At 36.0% G+C, this 9,002-nt stretch overlaps 2 pseudogenes; both read right to left on the bottom strand.

The window, feature by feature from the left end:
• Positions 1-1,384: 1,384 nt before the first annotated feature.
• On the bottom strand, positions 1,385-3,978 carry LOC137714594 (F-box/LRR-repeat protein At4g14103-like; annotated as a pseudogene).
• Positions 3,979-5,210: 1,232 nt separating this feature from the next.
• Positions 5,211-7,823, bottom strand: LOC137714814 (UDP-glycosyltransferase 76B1-like; annotated as a pseudogene).
• Between the last annotated feature and the right edge of the window lie 1,179 nt (positions 7,824-9,002).

The raw sequence follows: 9,002 nt of genomic DNA, 5'->3' as shown, positions 1-9,002 counted from the left end.
ATTAATATTGTTTAATTTTGTTTCATGTTACTTAATTTAATTTAATGTTGTATAATGGCTTAGGAGGTTATAGAAAAAAAAATAGAATGAAAAAAAATATGAAATAAATTTTGTGAAATAGAAGTTATAGAAAAAATGAAATTTAAAAAAAATATGAAACAAATTTGTAAAATAAAAGTTATAGAAAAAAAGAGAATTTAAAAAAAAATATATGAAAAATAGAAGTTATAGGAAAAATTTTGTAAATAAAAAAACATAATAAAACTGTTTAAAGAAAATATTCAAAGAATTCATGTCGGTCATAACCGACAAGAAATCCAACATAAGCAAAAAAAAAATGGCCAGCCCCGGGCTGGCTGGCTGGTTTTCACAAAATCTCTCACGTTTAAAACATAACACTAACACCTCTTGAGGTTCTAATTCATTTTCACATAACCTCTTCAGGGCTGACATCATCTTAAAATAATTTCTTAAAGACAAATTTGCCCCACTATTAATCACTTTAAAAAATAATAAACGCTTTTTAAAAGTACATATAATAATAACCAATATAAAGAAAATAGATTTTTTTTTTTTTTGTTGGACTTCAAAAACATACATTAACCATTAAAAAAAATAAGAACTAAAAATAGAAAGCCATCTATGCATCTTCGGATCTTTCTCTCAAATTTTTTTTTTCTGTTCTTGTCCTCAAATCGCCACCTCCGTCTCTTCGTCAACCTCCCTTGCTTCTTGTTCATCCAAACTGAAACCAATTTCGACGAGAAAACGATATGGAAGGAAGCCCTGATTTCAAACATGGAGAAGAGTACCTGATTTGGCTTCTTGGAAGAAATTACCTGACCACATTCCTACTCTGAAACACCCAAAGGATTTAACATGAGAAAGATTTGTTCTACTAGGGTTTTTCCAATTAAGAAAAGAGGATTGGGGTATGAATTAACAGCGTAGAGGAAGAAGGTAACAAGATTTCTTCAATTTTCTTTTATTTCCTTTTATTGTTTAATGTAAGGTTTTAATTTGAATTTTTATTCTATTTATTTATAAAGGATTTTTCATAAAGTAAGTAATAATTAGGGCAAATTTGTCTCTAAGAAATTATTTTTAAGGTGATGTTAGCCCTAAAGGGGTTATGTGAAGGTGAATTAGAATCTCAAGGGATGTTAGTGTTATGTTTCAAATGTGAGAGGGTTTTGTGAAAGCATGAAAAACCTCAGGAGATGTTAGTGTAATTAACCCTCCGCTTTACACACATACCTTGTATCACAATAAAATTGAAATCCCACAATAGGGAGGGTTTTACTTCTTTCTCTTTTCTCTTTTTTTTTTTTTTTCTTTTCTTTTTCTAAACAAACAATATTATATACACTTACTGGGAAGGGTTGTCATTTAGTACTATAATCTGGTATCTTTTCTTTATAATATTTTGTCAATCCGCATTTCATATAGTGTAAATTGGATTGTGTCTTCTTCAATCCAATTCAATCCGATCAAAGGTATTCCGATTGGATTAATTATCAAAATCGATCACTTATATCCATCAAAAGAAAAAAACTTAGCCGGTTTCTTCTCATGCGGGTATCCCTTGAGTCCTCTCATGATGATAGTCTCGAGGAGATATCCAAGAAGCAGGCAGACTGAGGTATGTTCCATAGATGCTCTGAGCATATAGAAGGTCTATGTCTTAATCAAATCGAGTTATTCTCACCACATTCTTTGTCCGGAAAAAGCCTTTTGAAGCATAAATTAACTGTACGTTTGATGCTACTGTCAAGTTTAAAGTTTGAAACTTGAAAATTCTAGCGCCCTTCTACTTTGATCATTTTCTGTCACTAGTATAGCTTAGCTCCTTTGATCCTTTTGCAACTTGGTCATTCATATTATTGTCAAAAACTTTACCCTCCTTTGATCCTTCGATCCCAAATTAGCCACGAGTGTCAACTGGCAGACCATGGCATGAGTAGCTTAACCACATATGTTCATGTCACCACAATCGAATCCTCCCCGAGGTTAAAAGAAGCAATACAAAGTGGATAAGAAATGTATACAGTCCAAAACAAACATCTACAAATCAATCCATCTTGAGATTAACAACGGTGCTTGTGTGATTTGCAACTTCGATAACAGAATCCATTTAAACCCGTTTATTGGACTTACAAACGATACCCGCTGTAAAAGCTAAACAATACATTTTAGACAAGTTCAACCCAACAAGTCCTAGAGCCCCTCTCAAGCATTAGCACTTTGTATAACTCATCGTTATAAACAGTCATCTTAGTCAAAACTTTACCGTTCTTTAACAAATACTTCGCCACTTTCTTCACATGCGGGTATCCCTCAAATCCCCTTAAAGTGATAGTCTTGAGGTGTGATATCAGACAAATAGGCACTGACTCCGGTGTCCTCCATCAGTGCTCTGAGTATAAGACATTTCTCAAGTACCTGTCATGCTCCCCATAGTCCTTTAACACATTCCTCGTCCTGAAAGAGAACAAATGATGAGAACAGTACATAGCTGGAAGGTGGTATAACTTTGCATGAGTGGGAATACATCTTACTTCTTTATGTTCGATGACAAGAGATTCCAAATTAGGTGATTTCTTGAGCAACTCTGTTAAGAAATCCCAACGATAGCAATCATAAAGAACCAACTTCAACTGGGTCAACTGATCGAAAGCAGGCAGACAACACTTCTTCACGAAATATAAAGAATTGATCAAACATAACCTCATCATGCATAAACTAGATGCTTTTTCAATTCGCTCAAATTATCAAATGCAGGCAGCCAATAACCCTTTGTGAAAGATAAAATATTGATCAAACTTATAAATTAAACATTTACTGATGCATAACATACTGTTTGAAATCATAAATTGCCAGAACGTAATACAGGTTTGAATTACAAAACACTACTTTTGGTACGAAGTAAGAATGATAAATAGGGTAAAAAGAATGGAACAAGATGGCATGCCAGGGATGTGCTTTTACCTCACATTTATGGTAGTGTAAGGATATATGCAGAAAAACTTAATGTCCACAAAATGAGCTGAAATAGACAGACATTTAACATTGGAAAAAGCCTCCAGAAGAGCAGTTGTTCGTTCTGAAGCGTCATTCCACTCTTGTTCATAATGGCTATAGAGATCGACACTGCCTTGACCAGATATTTGAAATTATCAAACAAATAAATAGACAAACAGTCCTGCTTGATGTCAAGGTTTTCAAGCTTTGGGGCATTAGTAGAAATATCGTACTCAAGATCTTTAGAAACAAGGTAAGCACTGACGAAGGTCATTCTTAATCTCTTTAGTTCAGGTGCAGAGACCTTAAACATCAAAACTAGTAAATCTCTAACAGTTTGCATTTATAGACAAATCTTCAAGTACGGAGCAGCATGAGAAAAGCTTCTCCATTGAGTCGTCTTCAGGATATTCAACTTTGACATCAAGGAACTTGAGGCTTGGGAAACAACCTGACGTAGGAGAAGCATAGGTAATACAATTTGACTTCACCTTGAGAACCACCAGTGTTTTGCACATGAAAACGCATTGAGGCAACTCGAAAGTCGGACAAACTATATTATCAGTATAAACACAAAGATCAAGTTCAACAACATTATGCCTGATGGCAGTGCAAATCCAACCTACAATACGAGAGAAATCTTCAACACAACAGTAACAATGAAGTCGAAACTTTTGAATATCCAACGAGTCACGAAGTGAAAGTACCCTATCGACAAACATCAAAAAACCAACATAGTTCGACATATATTCTTCCTTCCACGTAGTAGACATTTTGTTCAAATTCAAAGTCTAGATTGGGGACAGAAGCCCACATACTCTTCCATCTTGTGGACAGAATGCTGGTCCTCACGGAATATATTGTTGGAATGAAGGAGAGTATGTGACAAAGAACTGCATCCGGCAATTCACTAATCCTATCTTTAACTCTTGCTTGAGAATTCAACTTTGAACACATTTTTATGTCCCTCAATATTTAAGTAAAAAAAAAAAAAACCAGAAAAAAAAACATATACAATCAATTAATTTACCTTGACAGCTATCTTCCCATGAAATTCTACTTTGTAGAAAGAAAGTGATAAAAATAATACTAAACAAACCGACTCGAGAAGAAAAATAATCGAGGCAACATTTTCATTAAAACTATACTTATTCCAGAACTATCAACATAAACAAGGATTAGATTTTGTTCACAGGGCAAGAATTGAACTTTCTATTAACCGTTAATAATAATAATGTTAACAAACAGACTCGAGAAGAAAAATAATCGAATGCAACATTTTCCTTAGAACTCTATTTATTCTAGAATTATCAACAGAAAACAAAGATTAGATTTTGTTCACAGGGCAAGAATTGAACTTTCTATTAATCATTAATCAGTTTTCTTGGTAACCAAAAAGACGGTAAAGAAGTCATAATGATGAAGCAAGGTACCTGAAACGTTCTGAGCTTTCAGTAAAAAATAGTAGTGGCAGCGAAAAGTAATACTGTGATGCTTAGAACCGACGGGAGAAGTATATATCAGACAATGAGAAGCTTATTGAGAACGATTGGGTTTCGACCATGTCAGCTGCTTGATTTTGAACCTTTCCAGCCTTCCCACTCACGCTTTGAAAAAACTCACTTAGAAAATAAAAAATAAATAAAGAAATAATAAACTCTATTTGGGCTCCCATTTAATGGAGCCGGATCCCTTTCGGACACAAAGGAACTGAGCCCAAGGAGATCAAATGATCCGATCCATTGAAATTTGAGTCAATGATTATAATTATTATAATTTTTAGAGGAATCTCCTGTTCTAGTCGTTGAATCAAAATTCAATTACCCGGATCATTTGATCTATAGGCTTAGATTCTTTGAATCCGCAGGAGATTTGGTTCCCTATTTAATAATCTTCGTGCTTTCAAGAACAATTGAAATTTAGTTAGCATGAAAAGTAAATCCAAATATCACTAGCTTAGTATATCCTTTTTAAGTTCAACTCCAAGTAATCAGGAGTTCGATGTTATAATATTATTGAAATCAAACCCTAGCTACACATTAATTTATTGACGTATTATAAAAATGGCGTATATTAAAGATCAAAGAAATAACACAATATCTTCTCATACAAAAAAAAAAAATATATATATATATATATATATTCATGTGATAACATTACGTAAACTACCCAAAGACCAAATTGAAGATTCATTGCCCTTGAGATTGAATAGCAAATTGGGATAAAATGTATTTAATAAATCCATCCAAGGATTGGTATGAAGAACCACCTTGTTTGATGCAAATTTTTGCCTTTTCCCTTAGCATTAAGATTCTATCTCTAATCTCCTCCCCATCTTTTTCCGCCATTATTTTTCTAAATGTTCTTTCAATCTCCCCTCTTTCCACCCCATGCTCCAACTGCAACCCAACTTTCCACACATGACTCACATATCTTGCATTTGCCATTTGATCACTTAGACATGGCATGCAAATCATAGGAATCCCCTCACAAATACTCTCCAATGTAGAGTTCCAACCATTGTGAGTCCAAAACACTCCAACGGCTTGATGTGCCAACAATTTTTCTTTTGTGGAGTCCATTTCACAATTTGGCCCCTTCCATTCAAGGTCTCGAAAACCCCGCTAGGCAATGGTTCTATCCATTCTGACCCATGGACTAACCTGGGTCGGACCACCCACAAAAAGGGTTGGTTGCTATTGGCTAGACCCCAAGCTATCTCCAAAAATAGGGTTTCTTTAATTGCAGCAATGCTCCCAAAGCTCACATAGATGAAAGATTGTGGTGCTTGAGTGTTCAGTCAGGTATCGTTTGGTATGCAGACAGGACGGGACGGAACGGAATGAGACGGGACAGGACGGGACAGGACGGAACGGAATGGAGCAGGAGCAAAGATGCCCTCGGATGGAAACAAGGAGGAAGAAGAAGGAGACGGAGAGGTTATAATTTTGTGTTCCACGGATGTGGAACGAGTCGTTCCAGGGGGGTGAGGTGGAACAAAAATTCACCCAAAATTCGTCCCGTGGAACAGCTCGTTCCACCCATTTTAGGCGTACCAAACGTGGGACGGAACGCCTTGTCCCACTCTGTTCCGTCCCATCCCACGTACCAAACGGTACCTCATGGAATGCAACTTTGGTCTTGTGATAATAAGTTGATGCTGGAAGAAGTGTTTGCAGGATAGCACTTGTGAAGCGGCCCTATGGGGAAAATTGGAGTGTAGAGTTCTTGGCGGATTGTGGCCAGTGAATTTCCTTCAAGGTCTTCAAAAGTATTGAAAATGATCCCACATGAGGCTTCGACTGCCTTCTTCAAACCAGAAACTACTTCATAGTATTTTTGTGGGTCCTTTGTTTTGAGCACAGGAAGGTCTCTGACTTTGACAGGTGGACGCTCTAGTACTCTGGCTCTTCTAGTTGAGATTCTGTTGATCCCAACACAGAAAGATATCCATACGAATATAAGTAATTGTTGTAACCCTAAAAATATAAGTATATATTAACATATAATTATGTGCATTGTACCAAATTAACAATACCATAATTTTGACTCATTATCTTGTTTCTTCTCCTTTGATGCAATGATATTTTATTGTACTCCTCTGGGAGAAGGATGGTTCTTGGTCACACTATGGAGAAGTAATAACTAAATATCGAACTTAACACAAATCATGAATCGTAGGTTTTTACTATGTGAATTGAACCTGATATAGATACATTTTTTGACCTTTCGGCTAAGATCAACAGATCGTGTAGTACCATTGTCTGGCTACCCTTCATTTATTAGAAACCGAAGGATTCCCCCAACTGATTTAAATTTGTTTGTTACGTAAATCACATACACATTACAATTCATCGATTTTTAATAAATGTCTTAGATCGAAGAATTACTAGTAGAATGAAGTCAAGTCGACAAAATAGAGCATCCAACTCCAATTAATTAAACAATAACAATAGATGGACTCAAGATCATAATTATATGTTGTCATGTAAGACTTGACGATAGATAAATGATTTTTCCTTTGATCAAAAAAAAAAAAAAGATAAATGATTTTTCCACACATTTTTTCTCATTTCACACGCACCTCTACTGATTTTTGTTTCTTGGTTGTTCCCTTAATTTAAGAACCTTTTAAAAGTCAGAAATAAATAGAAGTTTGCATAGATACAAAATGGATGTGGAATTTATACTCTCAACAAAGATTAGAGGGGGATGTATACCTAGATTGAAAAGGATCCGAAAAGAAGCTCATAAGAAACCACACAGTTACCTTGTATTGGGAGGTAACCCTTTTCCAGCAGAAGTGGAAAAGCAGCATAAGCAACAAAGGAAGACGCAGCCGATGTCCTCAACAAAATCCTTGGGAGCTTAAGGTTCTCAGCAACGTGTTGAGTGAAACTAAACAAGAGGTCAGAGATCAAACAAGCAACAGGCTCCTGATCATCATCTGACAGCAACCTAGCCAAACATTCACTGAAGGGTTCAAAACACTTCACGTTTAGAAGCAAAATGAACGCCATAACATCGTTCGTGGAGGCCTCGGTTCGAGACAATTCAATGGGGATTGAGTGGAAGATGAAGTGTGGATGGGTTGTAGGGTTGAGAGAGTTGAATTGTGTGTGGATTATGGTTATGGAGAAGCCTTTGTGGTGTAGAACGTTGGCCAGTTCTAGCATGGGGTTTATATGTCCTTGAAGAGGCATTGGGAACAAAATCAACCTCAAACCCTTGCTTTCCTCCATATTAGAACTTTGCAGGAGTTCTCTCTGTAATTTTCTCATCGATTGATAATTTTCCTCCATATTAGAACTTAGTGGCAGAATATTTTAGATAAATAATTGTAGTGTACGAATGGATTGATTGATCTCATCGAGATTGTTTGAACTCATCGAGATCGATATTCCTTATTGGCGGCCGATGCAGAAGCACACGAGAATAAATACTCTCTCTGCCTAATACTAATAATTAATGGTTTTACAGATAAAAAAACAAACACTTTGTTTTGGCCATGTTTGTTGAAATTTTTTTTTTTTTTGGATCAACGGGCCCGGGGGCCCACTTTAAGGATATATTGTTTCTAACTTTACCATCTACCCAATCTGTCAGGTGTGAGGTTTTACCATAAAAGACTCGGTATTAATTAGAATAGGGTAATCATATTTAAAAAAGGAAAACTAATTAAAATGTTTGAAAACTTTGAGTTTTAACGATAAGGACAAAATAAAGGATAAAGTGAATGGTATCAGGATTGACTTTTTAGTATAAAAATGTAGTTTTTCATTAAAGTGAACAGTACTGTGGGCTTTTCGTTAAAACTCCCTATTTAAAACCACCCTTGTTGACTTCCCCCATTGATGTGGGACTGCCAAGACGCCCCCTCACGTGTAACTCTATTTAGTGGTTCATAGGTGAAGATCAACACATCGGCAATTGAAACTCAATGGTCAGCTCCAATGGCATACAGACTTGTTTTCAGTCTTTTCAAAAAGTGCCTCTTAAGAACTCAGAGGCCGGCTCTATGTTAAGAGTCCAAGCTTGTTTCCAAGCCCACACTTCCTTGTGACAAGCCTTTGGCTTGCACGAGCCCGTAACCGTAGGCTCTGATACCATGTTGAAATTTTTTTTTTAAACATATTTAAGAAAAAAATAAAAAATAAATAAAAAACTTTGGTTTTGTACTTTTCATGCAGTTACTGTTAAAAAATTTATAAATGGAAAATTTGAAAGCCCCAAAGCCACCACTGTCGAACACACCCAAGGCAGCACCCCATCACTGTGAATTATCCTAGCAACCACCCACACTCCCTCTCGTAAATCATCATCCAAAGATTCCCAAGACGAAGTCGAGTCGATCACCCTCCCCATCCGTGCCATCTTCATAGCATCAATCTGCACCACTTCCCTCAGCTCCCTTCCCTCGTACGTACCCCTCATTGGTATGATGATTTTTGAATTGTTTCATATCTGAACTTTTATTTACT

The sequence above is a fragment of the Pyrus communis genome, chromosome 14, assembly GCF_963583255.1.
Source record: "Pyrus communis chromosome 14, drPyrComm1.1, whole genome shotgun sequence".
In the NCBI taxonomy this organism is placed as follows: domain Eukaryota; kingdom Viridiplantae; phylum Streptophyta; class Magnoliopsida; order Rosales; family Rosaceae; genus Pyrus; species Pyrus communis.
Note: the sequence above shows the minus strand (reverse complement) of the source record. Positions and strands in the feature narration are given on the sequence as shown.